The following is a 13,923-nucleotide window of genomic DNA, read 5'->3' as shown; positions in this document are numbered from 1 at the left end:
ATGCCTAATGAATGCAATCAATCATCTGAAAGAACCCAGAGCGTTGTATGAAAAGTCAGTGTAAACGAATGGAACAACGTTCCTAGGGACACTCACTTCATAGGTGTTCAATGGGCTGCAGAGCTGATGAATCCAGTCTGATGACCGAGGGGGAGGTGTTTATTTCAGCTCCATCTGAAGCGTTCGGCTTGGAGGCAGAGGTGTAGTGCTGCACGCTGGGTGGTAAGGATCAAGCTTAGTCACCAGATGATATCAGCTGTACACATAGGCAGCTTAGAGAATGCTGCACTGCTTGCAGCGCCGCTTGTCCGAGCGGCTGTGGATCACATGAGAGGCTTGTCACGTGGAAGGCTGTGAAGGGGAAGGTTGCTATGCCGACTCTCCTGCTTACATGTTTTGCGCTCCTGCGCTTTGTCAAAGACAAAACATGACTGGGAGCCACTTGCTAGAGGGAGAACATCTAGAGGAATCTAAGATGGAAAAGGATCTGAGGGTTCTAGTAGACCACAGGCTCAGCAGCAGCATGCAATGCCAAGCTGCAGCTAGCAGAATATCAGCATGCATGAAGGGTATCTATTTGAGAGACTAAACTATAATAGTGCCACTTTACAAAACTCTGGTTTGGTCGCATCTTGAGTATGTAGTCCAGTTCTGGTCACCAGTCCTCAGGAAGGATATGCTTAAACTGGAGAGATTCCAGAAAAGAGCAACAAAACTGATAAGGGGACTGGGGGGACCTCAGTAATGAGGAACAACTACATATGTTGAACTTATTCTCCCTGGAGAAGAGGAGACGCTTAAAGCGGGACTGCACTGCGGAAAAAAATATTAAAAGCCAGCAGCTACAAATACTGCAGCTGCTGACTTTTAATAAATGGACACTCACCTGTCCTGGGGTCCAGCGATGCCGGCAGTCGAGGCCGATCAATTGCTCGGCTCTCGGCTGCTGTCGTCACCATTCTAGGTGAGGGAATCAGGAAGTGAAGCGAAGTGGCTTCACTTCCCGGTTCCCTACTGCGCATGCGCGAGTCACGCAGCACAATAGGAATTGTCCGTGCTGTCTCTGGGACCCGTGTGTGTCCCAGCAGACAGCGAGCAGGGACAGAAAGAGGCATAGACTCCAGAAGTCTGTAAATACCTGTCTTTGACCGGTATCTGCACCCCCCTCCCCCCTGAAAGGTGCCAATTGTGACACCGGAGGGGGGGGGTTCCGATCAGCGGAAGTTCCACTTTAGGGTGGAACCCCGCTTTAAGAGGAGATATAATTGCAATATACAAAAGTATATCTAAATGGTGATCTAAACATAGGGAAAAAAAAAAACTATTCAGTCTCAGGTTACTTAAGACACGGAGCCATTCACTGACGTTGGAGAAGCGATTTAAACAGGGATTCTTTACTGTTAGAGCTGTACAGATGTGAGTGCCCTTCCAGAATTGGTAGGGTACGTGGAGTGTCATTAAGTTCAAAAAGCTCTTAGATGTGCATCTTAGCGATTGCGATATACAGGGATATGGGAATTGGTAGAGACAAATACATACACAATTATATACCCCAATACACTTAATATACCCACACCCACAGGTTGAACCAGATGGCCTGATGTCTTTATTCAACCTTACCAACTATGAGAATTATAGGATTGTAGTTGCAAAAATGCTTACTGAACCCATTGAAGCAAAAGGTTAATATTTGGTTGCTATGCTGCCACCTCCATCCTAGCAATCAAGTGGTACAAGCCACAGATACTCACATGCAATACAAGTTTCTATCATATGGGCATATAATAAATTAAGGAAGGACAGTTCTCGCCATATTTGGATTGAGCTGATCTTTCAGGAATGGCACTGACATAATAAGGGCATGAACACACTCTGGTGTGCTTTATGAGGACCAACTACATCTGGCTTTATTGTGTCATGCACCTTAAAAACAGACAATGCATGATGTACATGTATTAACACATAGTCCCAAATACATAATGCACAATACAAAAGGCTAATCACATTGTTGGTGCACTCAAAGTTTATATCTGCCTTGATATTTACATAGCATGGGTTTCCCACTTGGAGTAATAAGACAGAAGCAGTAAATGTATATTAAAGATGAAGAAAAATAGCCACAGAGCCGGAAATAACCCTCAGTCAGGTAGATTTCTATTCACACCATTGCCCAATGATGAAGAGAAATCAGTGGGCCAGACCAATATATCTAATTGTAAAGGCAGTTGTGAGGGGAGGGAGTTCTTCCTAATACTTTGTGCAGTCATGGATAATAGCTCTTCCGGAGATAGATGGAAAAAGTAACCTAATGAGTCTCTATATGACACTACCCTTTGGAGTCAGATCCTACATTTTTTGCATGCATCTTGAATTTTGGTACACACGTTTCAACTCTATATGAATGGCTTGATCTGTGTAATAGGTAAGTTAAGGTTAAATTCATGTTACTATTATATTGCTGGGTGTGACAGTTTACTTTCTAGGTCTAGTCGATTGTCTTTTTCAGCTTTCAATATAGTTGGCAACAAAGTAATTGTGCCCTAGAGGTCTGGGAACAAGTGTGGATGGTGGCTGCATTCCACAGATGGATTATTCCTATGAGGTGTGGTTGGAACTGTACATCCTGTACTGCAATACATAGAGGAATGTATAGTGCAGGCACGGTTCTACTTTCTACTGCGCTTAAGGGTATAGAGTATCGCCTGCTGCATTTAACAGATGCAACCTATCTCCTCTATTGTTAGGCATTTGCTACATAAATATATAAATTTCCAGCAATTTATTCATAAGTTGATTTAAGAAAGGTAGTATACAGCAAGATTGTCATAAAGTACAATCTAAGAAGGGACAACATTACCCATGTGGAAATCGGGTGTATATGAACCTCGATAACACATAGCGGGGGACTGCATGGCACATTCGAAATTTTATATGACATGATACAGATGCTAGTCATTTGGCCCAAGTATACTGGAGTCAGGCTGTCTTCTGTTTAAGGGGCATTATCAAAAAAGGTCTGCCGGCCGACTCCTGACCATTGGCTGAGAGCACTGAGTGAAGTGTTCTGACGGGGGGGCACCCACCTGTCAGAACACAATAGCACAGCAAGGGTGATCACTGTTCTAACGTCGGATGGTTAGTAAAGCGGCTCCTCCAGAGCTGTCAGGTCTTTTTTTTATTTTTTCGTTCAGCTTCCTTCAGGTTGAATGATAAAACAAAAAACAAAAACAAAAAAAAACACAACACGCACACTACTACTGTGTACAGGGCTTTAGATTGACTTTTACAAAATATTCAAACTCTTGTTTAATGGAAACAATAAATGACACTGTTGTGTTTGATAAGTGGGGACACTGCCATTTTGACATGATGTTGTGTCTTTATATCAAACTTGATATACAAGATTCATTTCTGTATAACTATGTGTGGGCCTTAATGATCATAAGTTCCCATCTCATTTGACTGTGCTGTTGGTGGATTTTACTGCAATACAGGTTTTCTACTTGGGCTTCTGATCCCGGTGTGCATCCATCTCATTTGTTTACTGTGCTTCTTGGTATAGGACTGGGCTTGCACACAGTCCATACATCTCCTGAAATCGTGCTGCTACTCCAAAATAGCCCTTAATAATAAGCAGGATGAAACAGACTCATGTGCCCGCACAGCCCCAGTACTCAGGTAGTCAAACGTCCAATCAAAAAGAAAAAAAAATCTTATATCACAATGTCTCAAAAAATAAAACATACGATTTTATTAGATCCCTCCATTACATAGGCCTTAGGCTCCATGCACACTGAAGTTCAAAAAAGTTTTTTCTGGACGCCAGATTGCTGGCAGAAAAACTTGCTTTCAACAGCGTTTTGTACTAGCGTTTGAGCGTTTGCGTTTATGGACGTTTTCAATAAAAATACACAGAGGACACTCCAAAAATCCCACAGTACATTCCAAACTCCCACAATGCATTGAAAAAATAGAATGCCGAACACTAATTAGCGCGCGTTTATCAGCGTTTGTCGTTTTTTGGCGGTGAAAAACGGCACTTTGAACGCAAATTTCTGGCGTTCAGAAAAAAGCCCATAAACTCCACTGCTCATTAAAGCTGAAAAACGTCCATGTGTGCATGGACACATAGGCTAACAGAGTGGAGTTTATGGGCTTTTAAAAAAAACGCCCAAACTCCAATAAACTGCAGTTTATGAGCTCCAGTGTGCATTAGTCATAATGAAACAACATAAAAAAAGCAGGTTTTAAATACTAAAATCCTCATGTGAAATCTTCAGTTACTGGGGAGTAGTTTTCTATAAAGCATTATATAAAAAAATGTAATACAACGTTTGTGGTCTATGTGGTAGAATGCAAAACATGTCTACAAAAGGTAGGCTAAACGATACCTTCCCTAACGTAGAATTTCTGAACATTTCTGTGATTCACTGAATCCCAATGCCAAAGCAATCTCAAAATGTATCTAAACATTTTAACCTCTTCCGGACCAGCCGCTGCAGTTTTACTGCAGCAGGTTGGCTCCCCTGGGTAAAACGACGTTACCTTATGGCTTTGGCTTTTGGCCACCAAGGGGCAGGCACCGCCAGAGCCGCACACCCGTAGCTCGCCACCGATGCAAGGCCCGGCGGGCGCAATGACTGTCAGGCACCCACGATCGCTTGTGACAGAGCGAGGACCGGGATCTGTGGTTTCAGATCCTGGTTCTCTCAGGGGAGAGGAGACAGATTGTGTGTTCATACTGATTATGAACAGCGATCTGTCATCTTTCATTGTCAATCCCCCCACAGTGAACACACTTAGGTAACAGTTAACCCCTTCACTGCCAGTGACATTTATACAGTAATCAGTGCAATATCGCAGTCCCGATAAAAAAAAAAAAAAACACTGGATTGCATGTGGTGTGAACTGGCCCTTAGTTTCTAGTGTTAGTACATATAGGCAGATGGTCCATCACAGTAAAGGCACCTATGGCAAGCATATATTGCACCTAGATGGGCAAATACAACAGAATTCAGAGTTGGTATTTACCAATCTCAGAAGTTAATGGGTATAAGCTGCGGAAACTGAAGTACTATAGTAACTATAGGCTAGTACAAGCTAGAGTTGCTCAGGTATGAGTAACGCTCGGTTCACACAGGACGCGACATGACTTGCCGCGACCTCAGCGGCGACTTGCAAACGACTTCTGTATAGAAGTCAATGCAAGTCGCCCAAAAGTAGTACAGGAACCTTTTTTCTAAGTCGGAGCGACTCGAGTCGCTCCTCTTAGAACGGTTCCGTAGTACAGAACGGGGGCGACTTGTCAGGTCGCAGCGCGGCAAGTCGTGCCGCGTCCTGTGTGAACCGAGCCTAAGGGCATTGGGTAATGTCCAAATTATATGAGGTATGTTTATCAATTGTTTTCCCGACCCTGTTCAGCCCAACTGTTGCATATGCTTTGAATAAATTATTTTTATATTTAAATAAAATATCTCATCTGTTACTACAAAAAATAAACTGCGGATTTTCAATGGGTACTGGAAAAATTGAGTAATATACCCTCACACTCACACTGCTACCTGCTGTTAAAATTTGGTACTGTGTATCAACATGAAAAATAACCTGCATTGATTCTCTAGAAGCACTACTATATTTCAAAGATCAAACTCCAGTCCAAGCAATAAGAGTAAGGCCCTTTCAAACTTGGGCGAGCTGAAAGTCACACGACTTGAAGCAATGCCTGTGTAATCTTGAGATCTATGGACCTAAAGTCACATCAAAGTCGGACCAAAGTAATGCAGGGACTCCTTTGAAGTTGCACAGATATGAATTGTACTCATTGGGAATCATGGGGTACAACTTGTCATGTGACTTTGCAGTCCCAAGTTGCAGGAAAAGTCACACAAGTGTGAAAGAGGCCTAAGGGAACAAGAGTCATTGCAATATAGCAGGCATCACTAAATGGCGGACCATGGGCCAGATCCGGACCCACAGTCGCATCATTTAGGAGCCGCTTCTCTTCAGGTCTTCTCCTTCAGCTTCGGCGGCTGTCATTCTCTGCATGTCAGGAGGCATCATGGTAATATCCTGGGTACAGCAGGCACAGCTCTGCACTGAGGCGGGTAATCAGCTGAGTGCTCGTATTAAGCGGACTTTGGGGGACACGGCTCTGCATTGGACGGGAACAAGAGCTGGCAGCTGTTTTCATATTAACCAGCAAGTGATCAGTGGCTAGGACTGCCCTGCATCCTACCTCTGTTTGTAGGCAGAAGAGTGAAGGGCAGAGGAAACTAGAGGAAAATGGGGGTGGGGGGGGGGGGGGGGTGATGTCAGAGGAGGCAGTGCTGGAGGGGGAGGCTGGCTGGATATTCAGAGGGCAGGGTGCACTACTGGGGGGGGGGGGGGGGCAAAGGTGGAGGGGGGTTAGTGCTGTGAAGGTAGGCAGTGTTGTGGGGGGGGGGGGCTGTGAAGAGGCAGGGTTGTGATTTAAGAGGGGGGGGGGCAGTGCTGTAGGGGAGTGGAGACGGCAGAGCATATTTTATTTGGGATGTGAGGGGGCAGTGCTGTGTGTGTGAGGGAGTTGATGCAAAGGGGGGCAGATGATGTGAAGGAGCCGAGCACCTGTGTGTGGGGGGGTTGGGGGATTTGTGACGTGAGGGGGTCTTCAGACCTCTGCTGGAAAAGAAAATTGTCCGATTGGACCTCCGTAAAATTTAACCCCTTCCCGCCGAGCGTACGCAGATCTGCGTACTCGGCTTCCGGGGGTTATACCGGGATGATGCTCGCACCTGCAGGCATCATCCCGGTACCGTTTTTTTCAGCGGGCGATTGGCTATCCAGCCATAACAACCGTAGTGGCTAAAAGCCGCTCGGCTGCTATGCCGGAGGAGAGGGAGGGGACCCCCCCCTCCTGCCGCTGTTACCGGTGCTCCCGCTCGATCGGGAGCACCGATTCAAGATCTGGCGCCTCCAGCTGCTGGGGAGGAACTGGAACGAAGCCGTAATCTGCTTCGTTCCAGTATCCTAATCGTAAACACGGAAGCGACGTCATGACGTCACTTCCCGTTTACTCGGCTGCCAATAGCGCCGGTTTTAAAAAAATATACGGTAAAAATAATTTTGTCATTTTAATATAAATAAATACATTTTTAAAGCGTCCATCGTCCCCGCGAGCTCGCGAAGCAAAGAAAACACATATGGAAGTCGTGCCTGCATACGTAAACGGTGTTCAAATCACACATGTGAGGTATCGCCGCGATCGTCAGAGCAATAATTCTAGCACTAGACCTCCTCTGTAACGCTAACCTGGTAACTGTAAAAAAATTTAAAGCGTCGCCTATTGAGATTTTTAGGTACCGTACTTTGTCGTCAATCCACGAGTGCATGCAATTATAAAGTGTGACATGTTTGGGATCTATTTACTCGGCGTAACATTATCTTTCACATTATGCAAAAAAATTGGGCTAATTTTACTCTTTCGTTTTTTTTAATTAATGAGTGTCCCTTTTCCAAAAAAGTTGCGTTTAAAACACCGCTGCGCAAATACCGTGTGACATAAAATATTGCAACAATCGCCGTTTTATTCTCAAGAGTCTCTGGTAAAAAAAAAATATATATAATGTTTGGGGTTTCCAAGTAATTTTCTAGCAAAAAAATATGGATTTTAACTTGTAAACACCAAATGCCAAAAATAGGCTTAGTCATGAAAGGGTTAATTCAATACCCCTGAAATATAGGGACAAAGACAACTTTTTTTTATTTATTTTTTAAAGTGTTTCTAAAACCTAAAGATAGAAACCCATCATTTTTAAATGATGGGTCTTTACACTTTTAAATTCCAGTTTTCCCCACCTGTTCTATCCCTTTCACCTTCACAGCAGTGGCCAAGTAGTTCAGGTAGTGATGTGTGGCTGCGTGATACGATAATGCATCCCACCAGGGTTGTGTCAAAGACAGCTTGGGTTCCCAGAACATGGGCGGGAGACACTGTGAAAAGTTTTGGTGGGATTAGCACTCATAATAATGTGAGTACAGTAAAACTTTGGTTTAAGAGCGTTTTGCAAGACAAGCAACATTTAAAAAAAAATTTGACTTGATAAACAAGTGATGTCTTGATATACAAGTAGCGTCAAGTCACAACTGAGTATAAAAGAGAAGAGAAGCCCCTCTAAGTGTAACGATACATTTAATAACGATACAACATTTAGCAACTCACATGGTTGATGATTAAAACAGGCACATCTAAGTATGCAGGCATCCGCGGTAAAGCTGTCCTCATAGACAGTCCTCCACACCGCCATCAAAGTCATTCCTTCCACACTGTGCTCCGTGAGTGCACCAAGCCTCATTTTCAGATAGCTCTACCGCAGGTTAGTCTTCCCGGTCACGATTACAAACTGACATCGGTGAGATCCATATTGCTACACTAATGCCTTGTACACACGTTCGGACATTTTGACAACAAAATCCATCAGATTTTTTCCGACGGATTTTGTGCCAAACTTGTCTTTCATACACACGGGTTGGACAAAAGTTGTCGGAAAATCAGATCATTCCTATCAAGGCGACGTAGGGACTATAAACGGGCCAGTAGTTGTGGTCTCTTAATTTATTCTGAGCATGCGTGGCACTTTGTCGGAATTGTCTACACACGATCAGAATTTAGACGATTGGATTTTGTTGCCTGAAAATGTAAGATCCTGCTCTCAAACTTTGTGTGTCAGAAATTCCGACAGAAAAGTCCGCTGGAGCCCGCATACGATCGGATTTTCCAACAACGCGATCCGATCGCACATTTTCCATTGGAAATTCCGACTGTGTGTAATGGGTATTAGAGGCGCATCTCTTCTCTTTTATACTCTGTAGCTCCTGCTGGATTTTGCTTCTAATCCCCTTGTGGAGGCTAACATTTGTGGATGAACATTTTATGGTTACACAACCGATCACATTGCTATAATTGTTTTATATGGACTATAAACCGAAGAACTTACAAATAAATTGTTGTGGAACGAATCATCTGGAGTTTCCATTATTTCTTATGGCAGGGGTTGACAAATTTGCTTGGAATCTAGGAGCCAGCTAAAAAAGTTAGGAGCCAGGTCCGTGACGGCGATCTGGACCTGTCCCTGGCCTGACATGGAGACGAGTGAGGGGAAGATAGCGCCCCCAGCCCCTCACCTGTCTCCAAGTCATTGCCCATAGCTCTTAGAGGGACATTTTATTTTTTTTATTTTTTTCAAATGACAAATTTTTTTTAAATTGCATTTTAGTGTAAATATGAGATGTGAGGTCTCTCTGACCCCAGATCTCATATACAAGAGGACCCGTCATGCGTTTTTCTATTACAAGGGATTTTTACATTCCCTGTAATAGTAATAAAAGTGACACTTTTTTTTTTTTTTTTTAAAGAACAGTGAAAAAAAAATAAAAATAAAACGTTAAAATAAGAAGAAAAAAAAAAATTTTTTAAACGCGCCCTGTTCTGCCAAGCTTGCGTGCAGAAGCGAACGCATATATGAAAGCGTTGTTCAAACCACACATGTGAGGTATTGCTGCGATCGGTAGAGTGAGAGCAATAATTCTAGCCCTAGACCTTCTCTGTAACTTAAAATGTGCAACCTGTAGAATTTTTTATATGTTGTCTATGGAGATTTTAAAGGGTAAAAGTTTGTCACCATTCCATGAGCGGGCGCAATTTTGAAGCATGACATGTTGGGTATAAAATTCTTTTTTCCCAAAAAAGTGCGCTTGTAAGTCTCCGCTGTGCAAATACGGTGTGACAGACAGTATTGCAACGACCACCATTTTATTCTCTAGGGTGTTAGAATAGAATCAATTTTTTTTTATATATATTAGGCTGGCAGGGAAGCTCCATTAGCATTGCTGGTTTGTAATTCCAACGGCCACCACAAGAGGGCGCCAGATTCCAGAAGGAACCATAGGACCACCATTTCTGTATATTGGGAGTTGCTATTCTTCAAAGGAAATCTAAATCTTATTTGTCATATTTTAATACAGCAAATATAATTTTGACATTCCCTATTTGCCACTTGGAAGCCTGCTAAGAGTGGCTGCACTAGTTTTCTTTTTTAGCCATTTTTTATTTTATTTTCACCTGGTAATCTGGTCAGTAAGTCTTTTGTTTTTCAGCAGAAAAAGTCGTTCTGCAGATGTAGCAGTTAGAGGGTTGAAACAAATCATTTACTTCTGGCAGGGGTGCTTAGAATTATCAGCTTTTTATTTATATCAACCCTTTATCCTAAAAGGAATAAACTGTTTGCTGTAACTGCCTATAAAGCATTAGATAGAATTCAGCTTCAATTTGTAAGGGTATCTAAATCTTCTAGTCCATCTAACACTCCTCTACCCCCCCCCCCCCCCCCCAGATTAACAATGCTGCTGTCCAAAACGTGCCCCCTGTGCTCCTTCATCCAAAATGGAGGCACTCTAATACAGAAGGCATGTTACTGGTCAGAGGGACCTGTAGGTTGAGGCCTATTTACACTATCGCAGAGAGCTGCATTTTTTGCAGTTTTCCACACCACTCCACAGGTGAACACAGAAAACTCCTGCAGCTGTGGACATGAGGGGGGGGGGGGGGATCAGTGTGGGGGGGGGGGCAATTAAAAAGAAGTGATCCCCTGTATGGCAGCTGAATGTCAGTTTAGTTTCCTCTCCCTTACATTGCTGTACAGAGAGAGGATCAGTTCCTTTTACCCCCCCCCTCCCCCTTTACCACCACACTGATCACCCTCTCCTGTCCACTGTCCGATTCCCCCAGCTGCTAGGCCCCCGTGTGCAGTGCCTCCAGCTTTTTTCCCCCTCGACTCCCTTACCGGCTCCGGCAGACACACAGGATGGGATCTTGAAGAGCAAGTTCAAGAAAAATCTGTAAGGTGAACTTACACAGAACACCCTCCTCAACCCCCCCACATACACACACACAGTGATTACCCACACTGACAAATCAGGTCGCCACCTCACCGTTCCAAGGATTTGAAATCGCCTGCAGCTTATCTCCAAAACGTACCTCGTCAGGAGGTAAATTTAGGAGCATTCTAATTGCAATTAGTACCTATCAGAACCCGCATAGCCAGTCCTGTCGCTGTGGGTGAAGAGCGGAGAAAGGCGCAGGGATTTCCTAAGCCCCTTTCTTTCTCAAAAATGAGACAGGGTCTGTTTTTAGACCCCTGATATTTCACCAAAGGAACAACCACTGATACCATCCTCTGCCCTAATGACACCATCCACATCCCCAAACCACCCCCCCAGCCCCCTGCAAAAAAGCATTGTGAAAAAAAAAAAAATAATAATAATAAAAGAAATTGCAACAAATGATTAAAAATGTAAGAGAATAATAAAAGAAATTAAAGGGGTTGTAAAGTAAAATTTTTTATTTTTTTAAAATAACAAACATGTCATACTTACCTCCACTGTGCAGCTCGTTTTGCACAGAGTGGCCCCGAACCTGCTCTTCTGGGGTCCCTCGGCGGCTGTCTCTGCTTCCTCCCACAGGTGCTTCTCACGTTAATGCGAGCTCCCTCGCATTGGTGAGAAGCACTGCGGGCGCGCTCCCGTGATACAGCCGGCGGCTATAGCCGCTCGCTGTATCACAAGGCCCGGCGCGCTGCGTCATTGGATGTGATTGACAGCAGCGCGAGCCAATGGCTGCGCTGCTTTCAATCCATCCACTCCAGCCAATCAGCGGCCAGGCTGAGCGGCGAAGAGGACGGCGGGGGCGAGCACGGGATTTTCGAGGGGTCAGGTAAGTAAAACGGGGGGACTGGGGGCGCCGGCAGTGTGAGATGTTTTTTCACCTTAATGCATAGAATGCATTAAGGTGAAAAAACATTTACCTTTACAACCCCTTTAAGGGCTCGTTTAGATGGATTATCTTGCCAACACAGTGTAAATTAGCCATTTGTGCAAACACAGCCGCAGGTCCTAATTTGACAGGTGTGGCCCTGAATGCATGCTGTCTGTGTACATGTGCATCCCCATGCCTGTCAAGTTAGGATCTGTGGTTGTGTTCATAAAGTTGCTGCATCCCCATAGCGCAACACAGGCTGCCTGCACATTAAAAGCTAATGTAGTTGAAGCCACACCACCCATGTGAATGAGCCCCAAGACCTCATTCACCCACAGAGCTTTATTTCTTACTTCAATACAGTTTAATCTTTTAGATTGATGAGGAATTTTATAAGTTATGTTGCGTTTGTGTCAGCCAATAATTATTTTACACAGAAAAAGTGTGTGGTGTGTACCACCATAGTATGAGGACCCCCCCTTTCTGCGTAATGTAGCACCATAGTATGAGGACCCCTCTTCCTGCGTACCCCCATAGTATGAGGACCCCTCTTCCTGCGTACCCCCATAGTATGAGGACCCCTCTTCCTGCGTACCCCCATAGTATGATGACCCCCTCTTCCTGCGTACTCTCATAGTAGGAGGACCCCTCCCCCTGTGCATCTCCATAGTATGAGGTCACTTCCCCCTGTGGGGTGTGAAAATAATGACTTTATTGTATTTTTGTGAAAAGGAAATGATGACACAGAAGGAAAAAAAAAAAAAAAAAAAAAAAAAAAAACACAATATGAGTTTAAAAAAAAAATAAAAAAAAAAACATGCATAACAACAAAGGTGAATGCACATTAATTTTTTACCTGCATTTTTTTTTTTTTTTTTTAATGAAGCGTGAACCAGTCCTAACTGGGAAGAAAAGGTGAGTCCTTTCGTAGTCCATTTTTTTTTTTTCTATAAACTTAACCTTTACCTGAACAAGCTAAATGCTGATTGGAACTATGCACAGCTGCTCCACCTTTAGTATCTTCCCCCATAGTATATGTCTCTTTAAACACATTTTTAAAGCTCTACTTTAGGTTAACTTTTAGACAGAGAAGATACTTTGGAGACATGATTGTTTATAGTAAAAATTAATTTCCCCATCACTTAATTCTCCCCACCCAAACACACCGCTCCGGGCTGTTGGCACGGCACCTGAGAGTACCATACTACACTTTCACATGATGCCAAGGTAAAACGTTTGGTGAGGATAAATGATGCTGTGATTTGTAATTAAAAGAAAAATCCATCTAACACAATTAGCAAATGCCTATGAATAGAATAGCTGACCCTGCCTCATGTACGTCATTCTGACATTGTAAAATCATAATTGTGCAGCTCTACCTGCTGCCACTGTTACACTATGCCAAGGAGGGAAACATCTAGTAAATACTATGGCAGTGTGCCAAGCATACTACCCATAATGGAGGAATAAAGGTGTGTCATGCAGGTTCTCACCCTGAACACACCTGCTGCTCACATTTCTAACAGACTGCCATTCCCTGTACTGTACAGGAGAGCACTGTCCTTTCTGCAGAACTTTCTAAAGAAAAATAGCACAGCACAAGAGCTCCATGTCTTGGTGCACTCCTCTCACAGAAGATACACCTTCAATATATGTTAGGACTTCCTCCTCATAAAAAGGACTCACCTGTCCAGAGAAGTCTCAGGTAGAGAGTAATGCTGGGAGAGTACTCACACAGATGCTCAGGTACTGAAAGCTGCACACAGATCAGGAAAAGAGCAGGAAGTGATCACTGACTGACTGACTCAGGCTCCAGCAATGAGCCCCGCCCCTATCTGCTGACACCGACACTCTACTAAGTGGGAGCTCGATTACTGTGTCATACATCTCCTACACTGTGTCAGCTGCACACTGTTCTTATATCTCTAGTAATAAATGGAAGTATTACATCTCCTACACTGTGTCAGCTGTACACTGTTCTTATATCTCTAGTAATAAATGGAAGTATTACATCTCCTACACTGTGTCAGCTGCACACTGTTCTTATATCTCTAGTAATAAATGGAAGTATTACATCTCCTACACCGTGTCAGCTGTACACTGTTCTTATATCTCTAGTAATAAATGGAAGTATT

The 13,923-nt window shown here is 43.7% G+C and overlaps 1 protein-coding gene across 5 annotated transcripts in view; it reads right to left on the bottom strand.

The window, feature by feature from the left end:
* The window catches only part of LOC143996813 (serpin B6-like), a 60,755-nt gene extending 47,123 nt beyond the window's left edge, over positions 1–13,632 (bottom strand). For 3 of the 5 annotated variants that reach the window (XM_077492095.1, XM_077492092.1, XM_077492091.1), the window contains exon 1: positions 13,475–13,632. The gene's annotated coding sequence lies outside the window, so the exon portion shown is untranslated. Of the gene's footprint in view, positions 1–7,833; positions 7,969–13,474 lie in introns of those variants that run through there. The other 2 variants (XM_077492094.1, XM_077492093.1) reach the window with 2 other exon arrangements.
* Positions 13,633–13,923: the final 291 nt, after the last annotated feature.

The sequence above is a fragment of the Lithobates pipiens genome, unplaced genomic scaffold (genome assembly GCF_037356315.1).
Source record: "Lithobates pipiens isolate NorthernLeopardFrog02 unplaced genomic scaffold, aLitPip1_a1.2 Scaffold_19, whole genome shotgun sequence".
Taxonomy (NCBI): Eukaryota; Metazoa; Chordata; class Amphibia; order Anura; family Ranidae; genus Lithobates; species Lithobates pipiens.
The sequence above is the reverse complement of the archived record's forward strand: the minus strand, read 5'-3'. Positions and strand labels throughout refer to the sequence as shown.